The sequence below is a fragment of the Salmo salar genome, chromosome ssa01, assembly GCF_905237065.1.
Source record: "Salmo salar chromosome ssa01, Ssal_v3.1, whole genome shotgun sequence".
Lineage (NCBI taxonomy): Eukaryota > Metazoa > Chordata > Actinopteri > Salmoniformes > Salmonidae > Salmo > Salmo salar.
Genome location: NC_059442.1, coordinates 73439995 through 73465834, shown reverse-complemented (window position 1 = coordinate 73465834; position 25840 = coordinate 73439995). Strand labels below are relative to the sequence as shown.

Sequence of the window (25840 nt, the reverse complement as noted above, 5' to 3'; positions counted from 1 at the left end):
GCAGGGTCTTCCAAAACAGGGATCTCCACCTCCACACCAAAGTGGCCATATATCAAGCCGTCTGCATCACCACACTTCTTTACAGCTGTGAAGCCTGGGTCACCTATTGTCGCCACATCAAGCAACTCGAGCGATTCCACATAGGATGCCTGCAATGCATCCTGGGAATCACCTGGCGCAACTGTCTGCCCCATACGGAAATACTTTTTAAGACCAACTGCAGGAGCATGGAGGCCATGGTCACTCGACACAAACTGCGCTGGCTCGACCATGTCATTAGAATGTCTCCGTAGCACCTGCCCCGGAAGATCCTGTATGGCCAGTTACACATTGGCCGGCGGTCTGCAGGGGGACAGATGAAGCACTACAAGGACCTGCTGAAAACAGTGCTGAAGAAGTGCAACATCAACCCCACAGACCTGGAGGACGCTGCAGCCAACCGTTCCACCTGGTGGCAGCTCTGCCAGAGCGGTGTACAGAGGTGGGAGGAGGAGAGGAGCACAAAGAGACAGCAAAAACAGCTCAGGAAACATACAACCCTGCCTGTCCCCGCCAACACAGACTGAGACATACAACCCTGCCTGCCCCCGCCAACACAGACTGAGACATACAACCCTGCCTGCCCCCGCCAACACAGACTGAGACATACAACCCTCTCTGTTCCCGCCAACACAGACTGAGACATACAACCCTGCCTGCCCCCGCCAACACAGACTGACACATACAACCCTCTCTGTTCCCGCCAACACAGACTGAGACATACAACCCTGCCTGCCCCCGCCAACACAGACTGACACATACAACCCTCTCTGTTCCCGCCAACACAGACTGAGACATACAACCCTGCCTGCCCCCACTAACACAGACTGAGACATACAACCCTGGCTGCCCCCACTAACACAGACTGAGACATACAACCCTGCCTGCCCCCACTAACACAGACTGAGACATACAACCCTGCCTGCCCCCACTAACACAGACTGAGACATACAACCCTCTCTGTTCCCGCCAACACAGACTGAGACATACAACCCTGCCTGCCCCCGCCAACACAGACTGAGGCATAGAACAACCATGCCTACCCCCGCTAACCAGAGAGTAAGTGTGTGTGTATAAGAACAGAGAGAACAGCAACAGGCTACTAACTGTGTGTCCAACAGTTGGCCCCCTGAAATATGACCCTCACCCCATCCTCTCCTCTGGCTACATGCCAAGAGGCAGAGCACAAGTGGGCTTAATGTGAGGAGTGTGTGTGTGGGTGTTTAACTATACAAGAAAAGTAAATGACCAACTGGGGACATTGTGTTAGTCCCCACAAGTTCAACTGCTATTTCTAGGGGGTTTAGTGTTAGGGTTAGAATTAGGTTTAGGGTTAGGAGCTAGGGTTAGTTTTAGGGTTAGGAGCTAGGGTTAAGGTTAAGGTTAGGTTTTCGGGTTAGGTTTAGGGTTAGGGAAAATAGGATTTTGAATGGGACTGAATTGTGTGTCCCCACACGGTTAGTTGTACTGTGTGTGTGTATGAGAGAGAGTGAGAGAGAGGGGGGAGGGAGAGAGGCAAAGAGAAGGATTAAAACAGAGGGAGAGATAATCAAATAGAGATTGAGAAAGAGAGGGATAGAGAGAAGGGTAAGAGAGAACCAGGTTGAAGACATAGTGGTGATAGAGTGAACCGGAGAGTAAGCAAGTCAAAGAGAGAGGTTTATAGAAGGATTGTGGAGCACCAAATTAAAGGGTTGTCTCGGTCGATCTGTCTGTCTGTCTGTCTGTTTCTCTGTCTGTTTCTCTGTCTTTCTCTGTCTGTTTCTCTGTCTTTCTCTGTCTGTCTGTCTGTCTGTCTGTCTGTCTGTCTGTCTGTCTGTCTGTCTGTCTGTCTGTCTGTCTGTCTGTCTGTTTCCTGTCTGTTTCTCTGTCTGTTTCTCTGTCTGTTTCTCTGTCTGTTTCTCTGTCTGTTTCTCTGTCTCTCTTTGTCTGTCTGTTTCTATGTCTCTCTTTGTCTGTCTGTTTCTATGTCTCTCTTTTGTCTGTCTGTTTCTATGTCTCTCTTTGTCTGTCTGTTTCTATGTCTCTCTTTTGTCTGTCTGTTTCTATGTCTCTCTTTTGTCTGTCTGTTTCTCTGTCTCTCTTTTGTCTGTCTGTTTCTCTGTCTCTCTTTGTCTGTCTGTTTCTCTGTCTCTCTTTGTCTGTTTCTCTGTCTCCCTCTCTCTCGCTGTCTCTCTTTCTGAGTTGAGGAGTGTCACCCTTGGTGAAACTGCTGTCTTCTCTTTCGGCTAGGGTGTACAGATCCTCTGCCACTTTTGAAAAGTGGTGGAGTGGTAGTGATAGTAAGAGAGAGAGAGCATGTGTGTGTGAGAGAGAAAGATTGTGTGTGTTTGTTAAAAACAGATCTTTCGGTTCTTCTATCAAATGTGTATCACGTTTTGGAAATCAACTAAATGTATTGAATTTATTAGAAAATGCAATAACTTGCCCAAGTTTTTAAAGTGACATGAACAAAATGCATCGGTGATTCATATTCTTTGCAACTTTCTGACGAGGCAACGGCACAGGAATGCCACTCTCTGTGTGTGTGTGTGTGTGTGTGTGTGTGTGTGTGTGTGTGTGTGTGTGTGTGTGTGTGTGTGTGTGTGTGTGTGTGTGTGTGTGTGTGTGGTGCGTGCATGTCTACCACTTTGCGTAGCCGTTAGCGATGCTAATGATAACCGTCTTGGGGTAGTTTGAAATGTTCGCCCAAAAACCTTCTCAATTAAAAGTTAACTACAAAGTAGCCTATGCCTACCTGGCAGAGTCGTGATTATTTTGCAAAGTCCATTACATGTGAGCTACAGAAACACCGCTAGTGCATGTGTAGCTATACGCAAAAATCTACGTCTCTTTGATTTTTCCCAGACCTCAAAAGTGGTCCACTGATGTTCGAAAACCACAACAATGCTTAAACCACATCTAATTTTGTTGTTTTTCTATAAAAAAAAGTGTGATTTTGAAAACTCTCCCGGGTTTGTTTTCTTGTTGCCGTGGTACTGTTTTGGTATTGAGTATCGTGATACTCAACCTGGTATCATCAACAAAGTCATCATTTGGGTATCCCAACTGTACTAGTGTGTGTGTGTGTGTGTGTGTGTGTGTGTGTGTGTGTGTGTGTGTGTGTGTGTGTGTGTGTGTGTGTGTGTGTGTGTGTGTCTGAGTGTATAAGAGAGAGCGGGGGGACGGGGGACGGGAGAGAGCAACCTGCTGCACTCTATCAACTGTAAATAGTTTCAGATGGCTTTGCTTTCATTCTGTTGGTTTTGACTCTTCTCAACACAATGGAAACACAAGTTCAAAATTTCCATTAAAGGCCCAGTTCAATCAAAATTCTGTTTGCCTGTGTTTTAAATCATATTGTACAACCACTGATGAAACTAACATTGCTAAAGTGTGAAAATTCTACACAGGACCTTCTAATCAGTAGGTTTGCATGGGCGGAGGTTTTGGATTTTCATTGTGTCATCACCATGCGCTAAATTGGTTAAATAGACCAATAACAAAGTCAGTTCCAAACCTCTCTGCCAGTAACAGCTAGTTTTCAGTTTTCCACTCCCCACAGACAATTCACAGACAGTCGTAGCAAAATTCTTGCTTGAGAAATTCCATCGCTTTTTAAAAAAACCAACTGATGGTTTTCTCACAAGAAATGTTGCGTTATATGGTGAATGTGCGTTATCTGCATACTGTTGGCTAGAGCGCACGTAAAGCCTACATGATGACATTATTATTATGGACAAAAGAGCAAGATTCTTTTTATTTGTCAAGCTGCAGCCAAGCAACGATTATCAGGTCACCAGAATATGACCCTCGATATTTATTGGAAAGGAGCATCAAACTCATACCCGTGTACTTTCACCACCCTGTGAAGTTCATCATAACTTATTTCATCTGTAGTATAATAAAGTGCATGGTTTTTCGAGTCGTGGTGGAAGGACCACATAACATGTCATCACGTGACTCCAAGTTTACTTCAATACGATATCATATTATATCAATATTTGCACATTAGAGCGTTTTCACTGACATTTCTCGCATAATTCATTTTGAAGACACAAAAAAAATCCACCTTATCTAGCGTATTTTGTTTTGTCGACATTTGGAAAGTTTCTGTTTCCTCCAGACCGGTCATGACAGTTTTTATCCGACATGTACTTTACATGACATGTACTTTACACGACATGTACTTTATCCGACATGTACTTTACATGACATGTACTTTATCCGACATGTACTTTACATGACATGTACTTTATCTGACATGTACTTTACATGACATGTACTTTATCCGACATGTACTTTACATGACATGTACTTTACATCAAGGATCATATCACCTCCACCCTACCTGACACCATAGACCCACTCCAATTTGCTTACCGCCACAATAGGTCCACAGACGATGCAATCACACTGCACACTGCCCTAACCCATCTGGACAAGAGGAATACCTATGTAAGAATGCTGTTCATCGATTACAGCTTAGCATTTAACACCATAGTACCCTCCAAACTCGTCATTAAGCTCGAGACCCTGGGTCTCAACCCCACCCTGTGCAACTGGGTCCTGGATTTTCTGACAGGCCGCCCCCAGGTGGTGAGGGTAGGTAACAACATCTCCACCCCGCTGATCCTCAACACTGGGTCCCCACAAGGGTGCGTTCTCAGCCCTCTCCTGTACTCCCTGTTCACCCACGACTGCGTGGCCATGCACACCTCCAACTCAATCATCAAGTTTGCAGATGACACTACAGTGGTAGGCTTGATTACCAACAACAACGAGATAGCCTACAGGGAGGAGGTGAGGGCCCTCGGAGTGTGGTGTCAGGAAAATAACCTCACACTCAATGTCAACAAAACAAAGGAGATGATTGTGGACTTCAGGAAACAGCAGAGGGAGCATCCCCCCATCCACATCGACAGGACAATAGTGGAGAAGGTGGAAAGTTTTAAGTTCCTCGGCGTACACATCACGGACAAACTGAAATGGTTCACCCACACAGACAGCGTGGTGAAGAAGGCGCAGCAGCGCAACAGCGCCTCTTCAACCTCAGGAGGCTGAAGAAATTTGGCTTGTCACCGAAAACACTCACAAACAATAGATTTGTGCATTTATAGATGCACAATCGAGAGCATCCCGTCAGGCTGTATCACCGCCTGGTATGGCAACTGCTCCGCCCACAACCGTAAGGCTCTCCAGAGGGTAGTGAGGTCTGCACAACGCATCACCGGGGGCAAACTACCTGCTCTCCAGGACACCTACAGCACCCGATGTCACAGGAAGGCCAAAAAGATCATCAAGGACAACAACCACCCGAGCCACTGCCTGTTCACCCCGCTATCATCCAGAAGGGGAGGTCAGTACAGGTGCATCAAAGCTGGGACCGAGAGATTGAAAAACAGCTTCTATCTCAAGGCCATCAGACTGTTAAACAGCCATCACTAACATTGAGTGGCTGCTGCCAACATACTGACTCAACTCCAGCCACTTTAATAATGGAAAAATGTATGTAATAAATGTATCACTAGCCACTTTAAACAATGCCACTTCATATAATGTTTACATACCCTACATTACTCATCTCATATGTATATACTGTACTCCATACCATCTACTGCATCTTCCCTATGCCGTTCGGCCATCGCTCATCCATATATTTATACTTACATATTCTTATTTATTCCTTTACACTTGTGTGTATAAGGTAGTTGTTGTGAAATTGTTAGATTACTTGTTAGATATTACTGCATGGTCGGAACTAGAAGCACAAGCATTTCGCTACACTCACATTAACATCTGCTAATCATGTGTATGTGACCAATAAAGTTGGATTTGATTTGATTTGACATGACATGTACTTTATCCGACATGTACTTTACATGACATATACTTTACATGACATGTACTTTATCCGACATGTACTTTACATGACATGTACTTTACTGTGTGTGTGTATGAGTGTGCATGAATGTGTCTGTCTGTCTGTCTGTCTGTCTGTCTGTCTGTCTGTCTGTCTGTCTGTCTGTCTGTCTGTCTGTCTGTCTGTCTGTCTGTCTGTCTGTCTGTCTGTCTGTCTGTCTGTCTGTCTGTCTGTCTGTCTGTCTGTGTGTGTTCACTGTGCGGTCGGTGCAGCTGTAGGTCTCCAGAAGAGCTGTAGAGACTTGCCAATATTTTCATTCCCTCTGCAGGCCTTTCCGCACGCTAACAAAGGCCGCCACCAAGTGATGAAACTGAGAGGAAGCCACTTTTGTGAACAGCCACAACGGTTCTGGTTTGTGCACTTCTGACCTGAGCTGACACACACACACGCACACACACACACACACACACACACACACACACACACACACACACACACACACACACACACACACACACACACACACACACACACACACACACACACTTCCTCTGTGGTCTCTGGTAAAGGAAGGATGTGTGTGCTGTGCTGTAACACTGGTCATGATTCTCCAGAGTGCCTGGCTAGTAGAACTGTTAGAAAAATGTAAAATGTTGACACACACACATCCACAAAAGCAAGGCCCAATGCAGAAGTTTTTATATCAATATCAAATCATGTGGGTTGGCAGCTGGACTTCTTTCGGAATCCCAAATGGCACTCTGTCCCGTATTCATAGATTGCAAGTTACATTACGCCATCGTTATGAACATTCTCTTGAAGACTGGCGATCGACTGAACGTTCTACTCGCATCTCAATTGAAGATTTAGTCTAAAGTTAATTACAGTGGCTTGGAAATACAATGACATAAAGGAGGCGAATAATTAATGGGAAGAACTTTTTTCATCATTGTAACGTCGTCAGATTGACTTTATAATTGGGGAGAGCAATATTGAGGGGAAAGCAATGGGTTTTAGCACGCTAATGTTAGCATTGCTAAATCAATCATTAGCCCCGGTTAAGAATGACTGGGCACCACTCGACTTTCAGGAGTCACTATGGATGAGATTTCTTTAGAACGTTCATAACAATGGTGTGAACGAGTGACGGAGGTGCAACCCATGAATGTAGTGCTCTACTTTTGACCAGAGCACTATGTGCCCTGGTCAACAGTAGTGCACTATGTAGGGTATAGGGTGTGCACTATGTAGGGAATAGGGTGCCATTTGGGACACATCCTCTGACAAATGCTCAGCCCCATGAACACAGATCTAGCCTTCTGGAGAAAATAACCTCACTAATTGCTGGGTCTGACTTTGGTCCTGGCCACAAAGAGGGGAGGGAGAGAGGTGTGGGGGAGGGAGAGAGAGAGGTGGGGGGGGGGGGAGAGGGAGAGAGAGAGGTGGGGGGGAGGGAGAGGGAGAGAGAAAGAGAGAGGGAGGGTAGGAAACAGACCGCATCCGCCTGTGCATTCCTCCATGCTGTGTCATTCCGGTGCAGTGTTTCCCTTATACTGTGGTTTTCTTCGTGCAAGGCGGAGGGAGGAAGGGCCCAGGGCGTCTGATGCTACATCTTCTAGGCCCTGCACACACCTAGGCTGGTTAAACCAGACTGAATGCTGCACAGCTCGCCATTGTTTCAGTCTAGTCTGTAATCAAGAGCTTGCAGGCGGAAGGCAATAGATTTGGCAGCGGAGCCATGGAGTTACTCAGAGGTGACAAAGGGGGCAGCTTTGTGGTCTTGCTGGAATGACTGACTGACTGACTGACTGACTGACTGACTGACTGACTGACTGACTGACTGACTGACTGACTGACTGACTGACTGACTGACTGACTGACTGACTAACTGACTGGCTTGCTGACTTAAGTCCTTGTTTTGAGAGGTCTTGTGAGCCATAGCACTGGACCAAATTAAGTCATCACTCTTTATATGAAGTGCCTACTAACATTCTTCAGTTTACTGTGAACAATGGATTGTATCAGTGAAGTATATAGTACCTTCAGAAAGTATTCACACCCCTTGACGTTTTCCACATTTTGTTGTTTTACAATGTGGGATTAAAATGGATTTAATTGTAAACAAAACACTGTAATGTCGAAGTGAAAGAGAAATTCTAACATTTATTAAACATTCATGAAAAAGAAACACTAGTATATCTTGATTAGATAAGTATTCACCCCCCTGAGTCAATACTTGTTAGAAGCACCTTTGGCAGCGATCTCTAAGTGCTTTGCACACCTGGTTTGTACAATATTGGCCCTTCATTTATTTATTTTTTTCTTCAAACTCTGGTTGTTGATCATTGTTAGACTGCCATTTTCAAGTCTTGCCATAGATTCTGAAGCCGATTTAAGTCAAAACTGTAACTAGGCCACTCAGGAACATTCAATGTCATCTTGGTGAGCAACTCCAGTGTAGATTTGACCATGTGTTTTAGGTTATTGTCCTGCTGAAAGATGAATTTGTCTCCCAGTGTATATTGGAAAGCAGACTGAACCAGGTTTTTCTCTAGGATATTGCCTGCGCTTAGCTCTATTTCATTTCTTAAAAACAAGAAATATCCCTAGTCCTTGCCAATGACAAGCATACCCATAACATGATGCAGCCACTACCATGCTTGAAAATATGAAGAGTGTTACTCAGTGATGTGTTGGATTTGCCAAAAACATAATATTTTGTATTCAGGAAAAAAAGTTAATTTCTTTGTCAATGTTTTTGCAGTATTACTTAAGTGCCTTGTTGCAAGCAGGATGCATGTTTTGGAATATTTTTTGTTTTGTACATGCTTCCCTCTTTTCACTCTGTCATTTAGGTTAGTGTTGTGTAGTAACTACAATGTTGTTGATCCATTCTCAGTTTTCTCATATCACGTAGGGCTGTGACGGTCATGGAATTTCGGATGATGGTTATTGTCCAGCCAAATAACCGCGGTCACCGTAATAACTGTTCAAATAGACGCATTTTCTCTTCTCCTCCGCTCCGGACTGCATGTGCTGCCATAGAGATAGAATGAATAAAACGGGTGTCCCCTTTCAAGTCAATTATGGTATAATGGGTGGACTGGTGGCCATTGCGAGTGTACCCATGAGAGCAAAGCAGGAAGTGTACTAATTAAATGTTAATTCAATTTAGCAGACGCGCTTATCCAGAGCAACTTATAGTAGTGAGTGCATACATTTTCATACATTTTTTGTACTCATGCGATAGACCTCTATGTGCTGTGATTGGTTGATTCAACTCAACGGACATTACAAAAAATACATTCCATTGCGTCAGCCGCATTAGTTAACATAATTTGAATTAACATTCTACATTACCATGGAAATGATTGCATCACAATACCAGGCAGCCAATTGTGAGTGTACCGATGAGTTTAACAGCCAAATATATGTGGTAAAGAGGTCAATGGAACGCAGACCAATGGGGGATAGAGGAAGGACGCTAGATTGGCTCACATTCAACTAATCTGATTTAACAAAGTGGACATTCATTAAATCCGTCCTGATTGATGTATTGTAACAGGCCCACAATGTGGTTACTAAAGTTCAATTTTGATATATTTGGCTGTTTTCTCTGCATAACATTGAGAAGTTTTACCTTTTCAGGTTTAGAAGTGAATGCTAAATGCTAACTCCCGTTCGTATAAGCTGGTAGCATAGCTAGCATACAGAGTTAGGAAGGACACCTGTATCTTTGTAGTGACTGAGTGTATTGATACACCATCAAAGCCTAATTAATAACTTCACCATGCTCAAAGGGATATTAAGTGTCTGCTCTTTTTGTTTTTACACATCTACCAATTTGTGCCCTTCTTTGAGAGTCATTGGAAAACCTCCCTGTTTTTTGTGCTTGAATCTGTGCTTGAAATTCACTACTCGATTGAGAGACCTTACAGGTAATTATATGTGTGGGGTACAAAAATCATATTAACCACTATTATTGAACACATTTTTACTCCTGAACTTATTTAGGCTTGCTATAACAAAGGTGTCAAATACTTATTGACTCATGTTTGACTTATTGACAATTTTCTTTCTCGAAATAACAAAATTCCACTTTGATATTTTGGGGTATTGTGTGTAGATCAGTGACATTTAAATTGAACCCATTATGAATTCAGTCTTTAACACAACAAAATGTGGGAAAATTGAAGGGATGTGAATACTTTTTGAAGGCTCTGTACATGTGTTTGGTGAGGATGCTTCTCCTCAAGGCAGCTGTATTCTCCCCACACATCTGAAAGGCTGGTATTTTATTTCAGAAAGAGACGAGCACTCAAAACAAACATTCAAGATTCTTTGAAACAACCAAGGTTCATGTCGCTATCCACATATTTTCTATGTTCTCTCTTTCTGTTGTGTGTGGTGCCTATCCCATTCCCTGTACACCGAACTGAAATAGACTGATCCGTTCTCAGTGGAATACTGTGACAATGACATCACACATGCAGCATGCTGTGCTGCAGCTGAAAGTACTTGAGATTCAGAATGGAAGACTTACACATTGCTTTTTTGACATTTTACTTTTTAACCTCTCTCTCTCTCTCTCCCTCTCTCTCTCTGCAGTGTAGTCTAACATCTTGGTGCTATGATTAGTAATGTGCTCCCAGTGTCCTTGGAGCATAGCCTAATAAGCTCCGACACACACACACACTAGTCCCTGTTTTTGATTTCCCATTGGTTCGATGAGCGAAGCCATACGTTTCCTGACAGGTAAAACAGAAAGGAAGTGAACATTTTGCCTCTACTGGGAACGTATATTTTTGTTGGTTGCAGGGAAGTTCTGAGAACGTTTTACTATGGTTTTCCTTCAAGGTGTCACGTATACTCCCTCTCCGGCCTCTAGGTCATCAGGCTTCTGATGATCCCGCACACCTGTCACCATCGTCTCGCGCACCTGCACCCCACGACACTCACCTGGACTCCATTACCTCCTTGATTATCTTCCCTATATCTGTCACTCCCCTTGGTTCTTTTCTCGGGTGTTATTGACTCTGTTTTCATGTCGGTGCGTTGTTAGTGTTTCGTGTTCATCGTTTCTTTTATTTATCATAACACTCACTCCCTGAACTTGCTTCCCGACTCTCAGCGCACTCGTTACGCAAGGTTTTATTAACGTTCTGAGAATGGAAATTATAGGTTATTTGAAGTTAATTAAATAACGTTCTGAGAACATTCTCTAAATGTTGTGAATGTTTTGAACAAAATGTAAAGGTTATTTGGAGGTGTTTGAATAACTTCCTTAAAACTTTCACTGAATGTTCAATAACAATTTTAATAACACTTATAGTTTAGTTTAGGTTAACTGTTTGAACTCCAAGCACAGATAGTAATAGAATGAATAGAACGGCATCCTCATTCCTGTCAATTATGGCATTATGGGTAGACTGGCGGTCATTCCGAGTGTACCCATAGGAGCAAAGCAGGAAGTAAAAGCAGGAAGAGTGACAGCGTAAAGCAAACCCCTGCACTGTGTGTGACTGTGAGAGCGAAGTCTTGCATCTCGCTCATCTCAATATCTGCGGTGCTGCTCGTGGCAACGTCATTTCACTGAGTCTACCTTTAGCATAATTTGAATTAACATTCTTCAGTTTCATTATGTTGTTAAGAGTCCATGTTACAGCAGAAACAGACTCAACCGCACAAATGCCCTTCTGTCCTGTCTTCAGTCAGCTGTTCATTCCACACAAAAAAAATGGTTAAGACGGTTATTTTATTTTCACGACAGTCTTCATCCATAACCGTAGGTTACATGGTCATATGGTAATTGTGCCAGCCCTAGTGTGTGTGTATGTAGCTAGTTGTCACGTTAGTTGTAAGAGACGGGCCAAGGCGCAGCGTTTGTTGAGTTCCACATATTTATTTAAAGTGAAACTACTTTAACCAAAACAATAAACAAGCAACACAACGTGACTACGTGGTGACACAAGCACCAACACAAACATTATCCCACAAACACAGGTGGGAAAAATGGCTACCTAAATATGATCCCCAATTAGAGGCAACGATTACCAGCTGCCTCTAATTGGGAACCATACAAAACACAGAAATAAACAACATAGAAATAAACAACATAGAACACCCCCTAGTCACGCCCTGACCTACTACACCATAGAGAACCAAGGGCTCTCTATGGTCAGGGCGTGACAGTACCCCCCCAAAGGTGCGGACTCCGGCCGCAAAACCTGAAACCAACTGGGGGGGTGACTAGTGTCGGTGGCGGCTCCGGTGCAGGTCGTAGCCCCCGCCCAGACCCCGGATCCGGCCCTGCGCCGATGCCTGGACTGAGCATCGGCGCAGAGGAAGGCTCCGGCCTTGGAGCGTTACTGGATACTGTGCCTGGACCGGGCACCGGCGCAGAGGAGGGCTCTCCAGCCATGGAGCTGGGTTGGACATCGTGCCTTTTCTGGGCACCGGCGCAGAAGAAGGCTCCGGCCATGGAACTGGGTTGGCCACCGTGCCTGGACTGGGCACCGGCGCAGAGGAAGGCTCCGGCCTTGGAGCGGGACTGGACGCCGTGCCTGGACTGGGCACCGGCGCAGAGGAAGGCTCCAGCCTTGGAGCTGGACTGGGTGCCGTGCCTGGACTCTCCGGGCCGTTGACCATCACTGGAAGCTCCGGGCTGTAGAGGCGCACTGGAGGCCTAGTGCGTGGAGCCGGCACAGGACGTACCGGGCTGGGGAGGCACACTGGAGGCCTGGTGCGTGGAGCTGGCACAGGTGGCACCCGACTGGTGACACGTACTTCAGGGCGAGTGAGGTGAGCAGGCACAGGATGTACCGGACTGGGGAGGCGCACTGGAGGCCTGGTGTGTGGATCCGGCACAGGTGGCCCCGTATTTGGCTAAGGTGTATGTAAACCTCCGACTTCAACTGTATATTAAAGGCGTATGGAAACACTAGGCTTTCAAACACCAGCTCACTGTAACTGTAAATCCCAATATTGGCATTGTTGCATTATTGGTAGGAGATTTTTGTATTTACTGAGACCATGACCTCTGTGTACATTAATGAGCATACTTTGCTGGTGTCAAACCATATATAAAAACATGATACGTTTTGAAAGCTGAGAAACAGCCCTTTTAAATAATATGACATGCAATAGCACCACATGACTCACATGACTCAAATCAGTCAAGAAAAAACACCTGTGAAAATGTGTATCTTACATGCTTTTTTCCCAAACAACTGCAATTTACCACACTTCCTAATGAATATAGGGAAAATCTTCCTTACTTTGTAAGGGTTGATAATCTGAAATCAGAATTGTAATATGGTTTACTGTGAATTAATTACAGACGTTTTAGTTACCGGTGGTATTTTTCTAGAATTGTATGGAATTTTCTGTGATCAGACACTTTCTTATCTGGATAGTATATTAAACATATACAGTACCAGTCAAAAGTTTGGACACACCTACTCATTCCAGGGTTTTTCTTCATTTTTACTATTTTCTACATTGTAGAATAATAGGGAAGACATCAACACTATGAAATAACACACATGGAATCATGTGCAAAGCTGTCAATAAGGCAAAGGGTGTCTACTTTGAAGAATCTCAAATATATTTTGATTTGTTGAACACTTCTTTGGTTACTACATGATTCCATATGTGTTATTTCATAGTGTTGATGTCTTCACTATTATTCTACAATGTAGAAAATAGTAAAAATGAAGAAAAACCCTGGAATGAGTAGGTATGTCCAAACTTTTTACTGGTACTGTGTATGCACAGAAACATATTACAAATTGCATTTTTTTTTAAATGGAAAGATAAGATTAGGGGACTTTGTTGTCTCAGTCAAACCTGAAAAAAAGTGCTATCATAACCGCAACATTATATACAACATTCATCTCAGGGGTATTGTCATCCAAATTAACTAGAATTACAAAATATTATAATAAGAACAAAGTATATAATAACAATAATAGGCTTTTACAACTTCTATAGCCTAATACACGAAGAGTCAGAATGGGAACAAATGAAAAGCATGCAAGAAAGGGGAAATGACCAGTGACAATCTGAGCTACTAGGTGGTTACTAGGAGTTCCTTTACTTGTACCTATGTATGGTATGTATATCTCTGTATGTCTCCTGTGAGGGTGTGATTGTCCCTCAGCCCTGTTTGCAGCCTTGGCAGCATGTTGTCTCTCCAGCCCCTTCCTATGCTTGCCACCGTGGGGGCAGCTATTGACTGAATTGTTCACAGGTGACATGTCTATAGTGTCATCATGGTGCTAGCCCATACCTCTAATAAACGTTGTTCAAGATCAAAATGCTTAAAATAAAGATGTGTCAATGTTACACGTACGTTTAGTATTATTGTATTGAATACATCTCTTTGCTCAGCTTTACTTCCTGAAGTTTTTCCATTCCTCTTTAATCTCTATTCATCTCTAGTTAGAAACTATGAGAGTTCAAAAGGAGTCGAACTTCAAGTGGCTAATGTTTCTAGACTCAATCTAAAAGGCTTGCTGACAACAACAAAAAATCTTCATCAGAACATTCAGCAATGTTTCGGTTTCATATTTGGTGACTATTGGTCGTACTTTCTCCGTTGCTGTGTGGTACTGGACAATAGTAATGTGGGTTTTGGGATGGGAGAGGGTTGAGGCTTCTTCCGTGTAGAAATGTCTTGGGCAGCTGATCCAGTCTGTGATTGGCTGAAAACAAAATCAAGTGGGACTTGGGAACTCGAGGGGCTTCTCTAGTCCAAAACATGGGCCAGAAGCCTCTCTGGACACTACTGTACTTTACTGTAACTACACCAAGATCCAGTGTCAAAGAGTCTCGATGAGATGAGTCAAATGCTCCCCCAGCACACCACAACAAGATACTAATACTTTTCATTTAACACAGATGTTATCGCAAAAAACAACTATTTCGATGGAAATAAAAAGTGATCATTTACAGTTGTTATTGTTCGTCTTTTGGAAGATTATGGAAGATCATATTTTACTACTAACCTGTCTGATAATAGTTACCAACGACAATGTATGCATCATCATAACATCCATCTACGATGAATGATGGTAAAGATCTCTTATTGAATTGTCATGCCAAATATGTTTGCAAGAGAGCAGAAACAGACTCAGACTGGCACCGAGGTTTGTTCCGCCTGCCCTGTAAAGTGTTGCAAAATGATGGTAACTTTCCCCAAATCCCGAGGTTTTCCAGATATCCTGGCTCCAGGCTTATGGATTTCCTGCTTATACCCTCCTGATTCAGGGAATTTTCCAACCCAGGATTACTAAAAAACTTGGGAATTTTGGGAACGTTATCGGAATTGTTCAAACCTACTCCTGTACCAAACCTAATATTTTCTACATGTTTTGTACTGAGTGGTCCTAATATGTTCTCTGTTTTCTGTTCTTCATTCCAGGCGTGTTCTATGATTGATGAGGAGGTAGCGAAGGCTTTGGTTAATAGGAAACACAGGAACCTCCCTCTCCACTGGTAAGACATGGTGATTTACGAGCCCTCTGCTCATCATGCACAGCATCTGCTCTCACAGACAGACACAGCTGCATCCCAAATGACACTCTATTCCCTATTTAGTGCACTACTTGTGCCCAGATGGAGGGACTTTGAAGAAAACAGAAGCAGTCCTGTTGGGTTTTTATGCTTGTCACAGACTTTGGAAATTGGGGTTGCTGTTTGAGAAACCAGAGAGGACAGGCAAATTACCATTTTGATTGGTATTGTTTTGGCTAGAAGAGAGGGGCTGGTTGATTTGAACATATCTTAAGGATTATGTGTGTTGTGCTTTGACAAACTATTGCTTGACACTGTCCTTTCCTCCACACTCGACAAGGCGTCTGAGTTAGACCAGCCGCACCCTTTAGCCAAATGTACATCTACTGTGAAACCATCATAGAAACCAAAGAAAACATCATCATAGAAACCATCATAGAAGAAGCATCATTGGTCCTTTGTTGTGGTTGATTTGAAGAGGGTCACATTTTGGTTGTTTACATGAGAGTAACAGGGCCAGTATTCATAAAGCGTTTAAGAGTAGGAATGCTGATCTAAGATCAGGTCCCCCCCAGTCCATATCATTTCATGAATTGTAATCTAAAAGGTACAACTGATCCTAGATCAGCACTCATACTGTAAATAGGGGCCCGGTCCTATTAGAAGCTAACCCAGATTACTCTCCCGTGAGTCCTGCAGGGTGAAGCATTATCCTGGGTCAGTTTTGATTTTCCCCACTGATGATTAAGGTTTGGACTGGGGAGGGAAGCTGATCCTAGCTCTGTACCTAGGGTAAACCCTGGAGCTCTGAAATGTGAACAGCCTTGTAATTGCCAATGTTGAGCCAATTCTCATTTACCACCTCTGACTATTGATCTGTCTCTATCAATACCAATATCAATCTCCAGGAGAAGGCTATGGTTGTGTCCAAAATCGCTCCCGATTTCCTATATAGTGCACTGGGCTCTGGTCAAAAGAAGTGCCCTATATAAGGAATAGGGTGCCATTTGGAACGTGGTCTACAACAGAAACCCCAGCTGCCTAGTTTCTCCCACCAAGTAATTGCAGCAGTAGAGAGCTAGCAAACAATGTGTCTAGCAAACAATGGAAACATGGCCGAATACAGAATACACACAAATGATCCTTTCATTACATGAGGGTATAGAGCAGTATACACATATTGGATGTGTTAATGAGTGCGATTCAGTCACAATATGGAGCTGTGTTGCTCTTTTCTTACCATCCTGGTACTGACCATTCTTCAGGTGAGTGTTCTTGCTGTGACCATTCTTCAGGTGAGTATTCTTGCTGTGTTAGTTACAGTGTCACAGGATGCAACATCTTTGTGTAGAACGTGTGTAGAACATCATCAGTGTTTGTGTACATGTGATAAAACATCAAAGGCTGGAAGGTGAATATATTTTTTGGTGGTATTTTCACATTCTGCAGTATGCTAATAAAGGGGAGGAGCCAGATTGCGAGAAGAGGGAAATATGAAGGGAGAGCGAGAGAGAGAGAGAGTGAGTGAGGGAGAGAGATGAGATGGGAGAAGGAAACTAAGGAAAGGGAGAGAGAAAGAGGGAAAGACAGATGGAGCCTTAAGTGAATAATAGATGCAACCTGTGATTTGTGAGAAGAAAATAAAGGAGAGAGGCTGAGAGAAACCTCAAGTCATGCATATCATATTACGCATTTTCCCCGTTACCACATTTTATTATCGTGTGTCTGTGTCTGTATGTGTGCAGTCACATTAGCCAGGATGGTTGCCGAGCTCTAGTGCTGAGCGATTAACCAAAATGTATTTTTTTCTGCGGATATTAAACAACTAATTGACCGATGTCGGTTCAATTACTTGAATTAAATTACATTTAGTTAGTTTTTTTGTGTGAGCTCAATGCGCTGTTTCTCTAGAGAGAAATCTAATTATTCACAATAGAAATTTAGTCAAGAACTATGGGGACGTCGGCTGAAGGGAGTTGTAGTTTTTATTAGGCAAATATTCACCCTAGTTCAGCGCAAAAACATGGTAACTAAATACAATGACCATAATCCATTGCGCCTGTTCTTCCAGACTCGGACAAAGACGGACAGCCTACATCCAGACCGCATGAGAGAGGATTGTACAGAACACAATGACGAGAGGGATAGAGACAGTTCGTAAAGTAGCTCTACCCGGTTGATAGCTGTGGTAGTTGGTAATAAGCAGTCTTGATAGTATGCCTTATTTACTTTGAAGAACTATTACAAGTATTTTGTCAGACAGCTCTGCAGCATACTTATGCAGCTACTTGCTAACCAGATAGCTGTTAGCCTAGCTTAATAGGATTACTCAAAGACAGTACAGTATGGGGAGCACAGAGATAACGTTAGATAGTTGTCTGGCTGGCCGCTAGTGTCTGAGCAGAGATGGGAATGAAGGAATGAAAAACTAAGTAATATATTATTATTTATAGTAATTTCCTATTTTTCTATTGATGTCTACCCAATGTGGACCTGACAGAGACAATGGAATGTTTTCAATATTTTGAAAATTGAATGTTCAGTATTTCTGGCTTTGAAATTCCCATTAAAAAGCCGTAAAATCATTTGAATGTCATTATTTCATAATATATTTAATGTTTCAAAAAATGATCGTAACCCGTAATCAAAAAACATGATTCTTTTTTAAGAACCGAAACGTAACTGAACCAACTTTGGAAAGCACTAGTCGCTCAGCACTGCTCTGGAATGCCTTGTCTGGTATTTCCTGATACTTCATAAACACACTGCGAGTGTGTGTGTGTGCCTGTGCGCGCCTGTGCGTATATATGCAGATTGGATGTATTTCAGAACTGCACTGTTGACTCACTGCTCTGAAGAAACAGCCTGTTTCTGTTAGCAGCTATTCGCTATTGCGCCATCTCACAGAGGGAAGCTAGTCACTGTATCAGAACGAATCTGAATGAATAACATCGTTTCATCTAAATGAATAAAATCATCTGATTATGACAATGCCATGTGTTCTATTTCTACCTCTCTCCGGTCATTTGGTATTCTGATAAGTTGAGTGATAGTCAGTGATACTGTGTGATACTGTGTGGTACTCTGTGATACTGTGTGATACTGTGTGGTACACAGAGCTGAAGTCTTGATTGAGAGTCGTAATGCGCTCACTGCTTTTCACAGATTAGTAGGTCATTTCTGTGTCAAACTAAAAAGATTGATGGAGATTAAAAAGCAGTGTTGTCCGGTTATCCAACATGGCCTCACACAGACTACTGTGTGTGTCTGTGTGTGTGTGTACTCCCGCATGTGTATGTGTGTCGATAATATGAGCACACGTGTCTGTGTCTGCTCCGTAAATGCGTATGTGAATAATGGGGTCATTCTTCAGCCTTCTTCTGTGTGACTGGGCCGGTACAGTGGTGTGGTTTCCCCTCCGGAGGCTGAGAGCCAGAGAGGGGGAGCTGGAAATAGCTGTGCCTGGGTCAGTAGCGCCACAGATGGACCTCGGGGCCTCTCTCTCCCCCCTGAACAGTCTGCCTGGATGGAGGTGCTGTCAGACAACCAGACCACCTTTTATCCAGGTCACGTCACATGAATGATGAATAGGCTTCATTCAGTCAAACCAGGGTCGTATTCATTAGTGAAAAACGTCGCAAAATATTTTTTGCAATGTCTTATTGAACAAATTCGAGTAGGCCCCTCCCCGTTTCAGCCTGTTTGCTTTCGTTTGGTTCCATTTATTTTGTGTACTGTAAGCCCCAGGTAGTCTCCTCGCATATGTGCAGAAGTAGTATTGCTGATGTTGTGGTATACATATTTTATGCTGTATTCCATTTAGCTCTTGGTTCATCATAACCGAACAACTTGGATAAATAGACAATATTGATATGAACACAATTGTTATGTATATTCAAATCACATATTCAAATCACATTAATTCAAAAGAAAGGTGGTCCTTAGAGCTGGGAGCAGAAGCTGTAGTGTACTGTATTGTAGATGGTTGTGTACTGTAAGTAGTAAGTAGGTAGCCTTGACCGAGCAATTGATTTGGAGCAAGGGCAGGTATTCCGTGTCACTCTAGAACATTGTGTCATAATGGGGGTCACACACACCCGCTCGCACATACACACACATGCACACACACACACATACACACACTGGCGCTGGATCTGAAGATTCAGTCAATTGGGTTACATTTGTTTATTGAAGGTGAAAAAGCAGCATGGTTGAGCTATGGGATATGGTCCCAGCAGCATTCGTAGCCACACAGACTAAATCAGATTATAAACATACAGTTAAGAGGATTATTTCAGATATTTTTTCATTGGCCAGACACAAAATCTGCAATAAAAAATATATTATTTCAATTTTGTTTTTACTGTCCGTCTGTTTGTCCACCATTTTCTTTTGTCATATTTCCAATTGAAAGTGTAGCCATTTTGAACTTGTTCAGACGTTTTCTAAATGCTATGTGAATTGGGGTTTGTGTGCATTACGAGATCATTATTTAGCCCATCCCTGTTATAATGAGCCCAGTGAATCACACACACATGTTCTAATTTAGCGTATACAGCCTGTACACAGTCCCAGGACAAGGCTATGCCCATTAGTAGTATTTATTCGTGATAACAGTATTTGTTGAAGGAGAGTGTTACACCATTACAGATGTAACAATATCCTATTTCACGCATGGATACAAAAGCTCTTATGCATGTAGGCAACAGAACCTGCATCAGGATAGCAGCTAACCTGTTAGCTTCTGATATCAGACGGTGTACTTTGATAGCTAGGTGTGCGTCCCAAATAGCACCCTATTCACTATAGGGCTCTGGTCAAAAGTAGTGCCCTATATAGGGAATACGGTGCCATTGGGGACACACACATAGCTAACAAGCTCTGTAATCAGATCTAACCTAATCTGATAACTGCTTTTACAAGCTACCAGTTGTTGTATTTTCATGTGGAGAGGTGGAGTGTTTGCAGAGCAATAGAGGGTAGATCTATCTGAAATGTCAATGGGGAAAATGATATTTTTAAATGTCAGTGTCAAACATAATCACAAGGTAGATGTACCTAGTGCTATATGGATACAACATGTAGGTGTTTGTGTGTGTGTGTGTGTGTGTGTGTGTGTGTGTGTGTGTGTGTGTGTGTGTGTGTGTGTGTGTGTGTGTGTGTGTGTGTGTGTGTGTGTGTGTGTGTGTGTGTGTTTGTTTGTGTGTGTTCTGCAGCAGTGAAAGGCTGTATGTCAGCGCCACGGGGCAGAGAGACACAGAACAAAGCCTTAGTGAAGTAGCCTGCTAATAATCTGAGGGCCTGTACAATGTCTGGAGACATTCTTCCCAAAACGGTGCACGCACAAGCGCGCATGTCTCTCTCTCTCTGTCTCCTTTCTGCCTGGTCTGCTGCAGAAAAGAGGTTAGCAGAAGTAATTTGTCAGGGGGGGATGGAAGGGGGGAATGAGGCAAAGGAGGGAAAAAGGCTGTAGTGGCCAGATTGAGTGGAGGAAGAGAGAGCAGCTCTTACAAGCTAACATGTGGGCTAGTTCTGCTTCTCAGAGAGAGAGAGAGAGAGAGAGAGAGAGAGAACACACACACAGCAGTATTTCAATCTTTAGAATTGTATATAAAACACAAGCACTTCATGACCTATTGTTAGGCTGGACAATAGAACGAGTTAAAACTCACCCAAGGCTGAAAAACAGCAAAAGAACGTTCGCTAAGCTGGAACACTAGCACGAGCCCATAGCAAATGAATGGAGTTGAATGTTCGCAGAGCCTGTTTTGACTGGAGTGATGCTTAGAATTCCATTTCTCCTAAATGGCACAAAAAATGTATCCCTTTTTATTTTACCACTATAATCTGTTCGTCGGACAAAACTGGAAAAAAACAACTTGTGTAGAAAGTAAACATCCTCGATGGTGTCAACTGTGCTATTGTCTGCGTAATGAGAAAGTAGGGAAAAAATGAAAACTTCATACTATTTCTGGTCTAGTGATCGATGACAAACGAGCTTGCTGCCCACACTAACATAATTACTAAGAGGAGATAATCCTGATTAAAATGGTGCACGACTTGAAAAAAACGAAATATACACATTCTGAGATATTTGGCGAAATAGACCGGCATGCCTCTACATAGGAAAACAATGGGGGGAGCTCAGCGTTCCAAGGGAAAAAAGTATTTTGGGGCTAGCATTTGATGACAACCGAGCTCGCTGCCCAGACTTAAATAATTAGAAGGAGGAGATTCTCATGATTAAAATGGCGTCTGACTTGAAAAAAATCTAAATATACACATTGCGAGATATTTGCCGAAATATACAGACATGCCTATATTTCCCCTATAGGAAACAATGGGACGACCTCAGAGTTCCATGAGTCATTTTTTGTTGTTGTTTACATTTGAACTATAAACAACGTGAGCAGGTCTCATTGCCAACAAGAGCGAAGCAGGCATTGTGACGTTGAATAATAAGCTGGGAATAGAACTTTCGGAAGGCGAGTTGGTGCCACGGTGCTCAATAGAACTAATAAGAGCTGGCAGGGTGAAAAATGTCCTAAAAGAAGGCCTGTTTATTCGTGATTACTTCAAAAACGACGGCAAGCAGCTGGGAAATATGGTGATATTATGAAACTGGGTTCCATGGCGGATGCAATGAACTAGTTTTTATCAGAAAAGGCGTTGTTAAAAATGTCATGTGTCCAGCCTACTATCGTGATTCTCCACAGTAAATCCTCCTGGCTTGCTGTGTTGTGTTGAACCCTCCATGCCTCGCTGTGCCACATGACCAGAGCAGTATAGAGTAGAGGAAGGGATGTCCAGTTCTGTCTGGCTCTGACTGGGACTAACCTAACGCCACACATAACAGGGATAAAGCCGCTTTAACCAGGATTATAACGGCCCGTCCCTGTACTGTATACCTCTCTATATCTGGGAGAGAAGAGAGAGCTGCACACCCACTCACCACAGATCATCTTTCATCTCCAAATCTGCTTTGGCTACGGGGGTGAGGTTGTGTGTGGGGGGAGTACACATACAGGCAGGCACAAAAGCAGACACACACACACACACACACACACACACACACACACACACACACACACACACACACACACACACACACACACACACACACGCTTGCAGCTGTTGCTGATGATGTAATCTCTGATTCGGACTGCCTTTTGTTTCACAGACTGGACATGGAGCGGAGTGGGCAGCGTTATGGCTGTCTTACAACACACACACACCCACGCACATGCACGCACACAGACAGCATGCAGGCACACAGACAGCATGCACGCACACAGACAGCATGCACACATACACGCATGCACACATTCATATGCACGCGCATAAACCTGCATTTGTTGACGGAAACTCTGGAAAGGGTCCTAAGTGGAGTATTTAGCCTCGGACAGTATCTGAGCTCAGAAAGCTGGCATTCTACTATTTATTCCACATGAACTCTCTCATGGAAACACCCAACGGGTTATGCAACTACCTGAACACAGCATACAGTAATTATCCTCCTCTTCACAAGACAATTGACACCTCACAGTCATCTGTTGATTAAAATCATGAGAGGGCTGAACAACATTCATAAGAGTAGATGGACGTAGGAGTATTCACAAATATTTCAGTTAAACACTGCTTTCAAACTAGCATGATCAGATGGAACCTACTGTCCGCCTCTGACCCCCCGCTTGAGTCAGAGCTGGACTTGGTGGTTTGAAGAGCTTAATTGGCACTGTGTGTGTGTGTGTGTGTGTGTGTGTGTGTGTGTGTGTGTGTGTGTGTGTGTGTGTGTGTGTGTGTGTGTGTGTGTGTGTCAACAAGATCTCATAGTTTGTCATCCGAAATTTGACGTATTATGAATGAACGTCTATTTTTACTCATTCATTCTGCGTGGTTACAGGGTTAACACAGAAACAACTCAAAGGTTAACAGTATAGGCATTCATTCCCGAGTGGTTAAGGTTAGGGCTATGGTTTAAGGACAGCTAGAACAGTCTGGCCTTTCAGCCTACAATACTCGCTGGAAAACATGTAACGTCTCCTTTAGCGTTACAGCCATATCAACTCACAAGGTGCGCAAACATAAGCACCAACGCTTGATAAATAGTGCAGAAACTATTAGAAAGGATTCATTGCATGAATAAAAAAATAGATAGAGTCAAGGATATGTTAAGTATAATTCTACTAAGGCCAAGAAGAAACATAGGCTTTTTGTTTCCCTTACAATAGAACATAATAATAACACAACCAGCCAGGTGAAATGATTTGCTGTTTTCCTAAACAAAGCACCAGTGCATGAACAATTGTAAAGGATGAATTGTATAAATAAATAGCTTATTTTAATTTGAAGTTTATTATATTACTCGTTTTTGCTTAGTAGCCAGATCAATGCTGCCGCGCGAGTGTTGCTGAATGCATGGACAGCACAGATATTCTTGGGAAAAGTGAAGTTGGCGATAGAGCTGGACCTGTTGAATTATGAGAGTTATTTGACAAAGGTAAGTGTCATAGAAACTGCAGAATGTGTTCTAATACTATATAGAAATCACAATGTTTTACCTGCATGTGACTAAAAGCGATGCTCCTTTCCCTGCATCTGTTAATTACAAGATGCGCCCATCTCTTCATGTACAATTTAACAACTGACAGGCCTAATATTGTCACTCATCAGATTATTGAAAATGTAATCTTGTCTATAGGCTAAGTCTTATGTGTGAAATTAGTTTTGGTATAGTTTAGGTGTAGTTTCGGTATAGTTTAGGTGTAGTTTCGGTATAGTTTTGGTATAGTTTAGGTGTAGTTTCGGTATAGTTTTGGTATAGTTTTGGTATAGTTTAGGTGTAGTTTAGGTATAGTTTTGGTATAGTTTAGGTGTAGTTTCGGTATAGTTTTGGTATAGTTTAGGTGTAGTTTCGGTATAGTTTTGGTATAGTTTAGGTGTAGTTTCGGTATAGTTTTGGTATAGTTTAGGTGTAGTTTCGGTATAGTTTTGGTATAGTTTAGGTGTAGTTTTGGTATAGTTTAGGTGTAGTTTCGGTATAGTTTAGGTGTAGTTTCGGTATAGTTTTGGTATAGTTTAGGTGTAGTTTCGGTATAGTTTTGGGATAGTTTAGGTGTAGTTTCGGTATAGTTTTGGTATAGTTTAGGTGTAGTTTCGGTATAGTTTTGGTATAGTTTAGGTGTAGTTTCAGTATAGTTTTGGTATAGTTTAGGTGTAGTTTCGGTATTGTTTTGGTATAGTTTAGGTGTAGTTTCGGTATAGTTTTGGTATAGTTTAGGTATAGTTTAGGTATAGTTTTGGTATAGTTTAGGTGTAGTTTTGATGGGCCGGCTGTGCAGACTGACTGGCATCGTTTGTTTCCCCCTCATCAAGATGGATGCAGTCAAAGATATGTTTTGCATTATTCTAAAGTTCCACTGCAACACACAGCATGTTTTGGTTTCCCTTACAAGACATTTGATTAGTAATAGAGTTACAGTAAATAAAACTGTCCTGTAACGGCTTCCTTTTACAAAAGAAAATGTAAAAGACAATGGTATCAACCTGCAAGGCGTTCAGTCAAATTATTTGCTGCTGATGAATAGGCATAACACAGTTACACTATTGTCGTTCTAAATTAAATCAACCCCTTCATCCTCCTTATCATTCAGTTTGGCCTAATTTAAATTACATTATGAAGTAAGGTGCTCAAGTATTGCCCATTCATCCATTATTCATTCAGTTGCTAGCTAACTTGTCCTAGTTAGCTAGCTTGCTGTTGCTAGCTAATTTGTCCAACATTGAGTTGGTATTTTACCTGAAATGCACAAGGTCCTCTACTATGACAATTAATCCACACATAAAATGGTCCACTGAAGAATTTCTAGTCATCTCTCCTCCTTCCAGGCTTTTGTTCTCTTGACTTTATATGGCAATTGGCATCTAACTTTCAAAGTTACCACGACGACCGACCGAACTCAGTTCATCTTTCAATCACCCACATGGGTATAACCAATGAGGAGATGGCATGTGGGTATCTGCTTCTATAAACCAATGAGGAGATGGGAGAGGCAGGACTTGCACCGCGTTCAGCGTCACAAATAGGAATGACTTCTATCTTAGCGCTTGGCAACGCAGACGCTTGTTGGCGCAATAATTGAATAACATGTATGTTTACATTTATTTTGCAATGCTCGCGCACACGACACGAGTGGTGTGCTCAGCATGTTAGGAATAGGTGTAGTAAAACAGGTAAAAAGGCTCCAAATACATTTCTGTTTGTGATTAAGAAAGTCTGACAAATGAGCAGTGTAAAATACAAACATTTAGGAAAAGGACAAGGAGCAGGAAATAGCTTTTTTTGGGGCATATTATTATTATTTTTTTAAATCCAACATCAGTGGCTGTTAGCCTATACAGTTGTAGTTGGAAGTTTACATACACTCATTAAAACTAGTTTTT

General features: G+C 42.6%; 1 protein-coding gene across 5 annotated transcripts in view; it reads left to right on the top strand.

The window, feature by feature from the left end:
• Positions 1–25840, top strand: part of LOC106608394 (zinc finger MIZ domain-containing protein 1) — a 195289-nt gene that overhangs the window by 88879 nt on the left and 80570 nt on the right. For all 5 annotated transcript variants that reach the window (XM_045722019.1, XM_045722012.1, XM_045722017.1 and 2 more), the window contains exon 3: positions 15306–15379. The gene's annotated coding sequence lies outside the window, so the exon portion shown is untranslated. The remainder of the gene's footprint in view (positions 1–15305; positions 15380–25840) is intronic.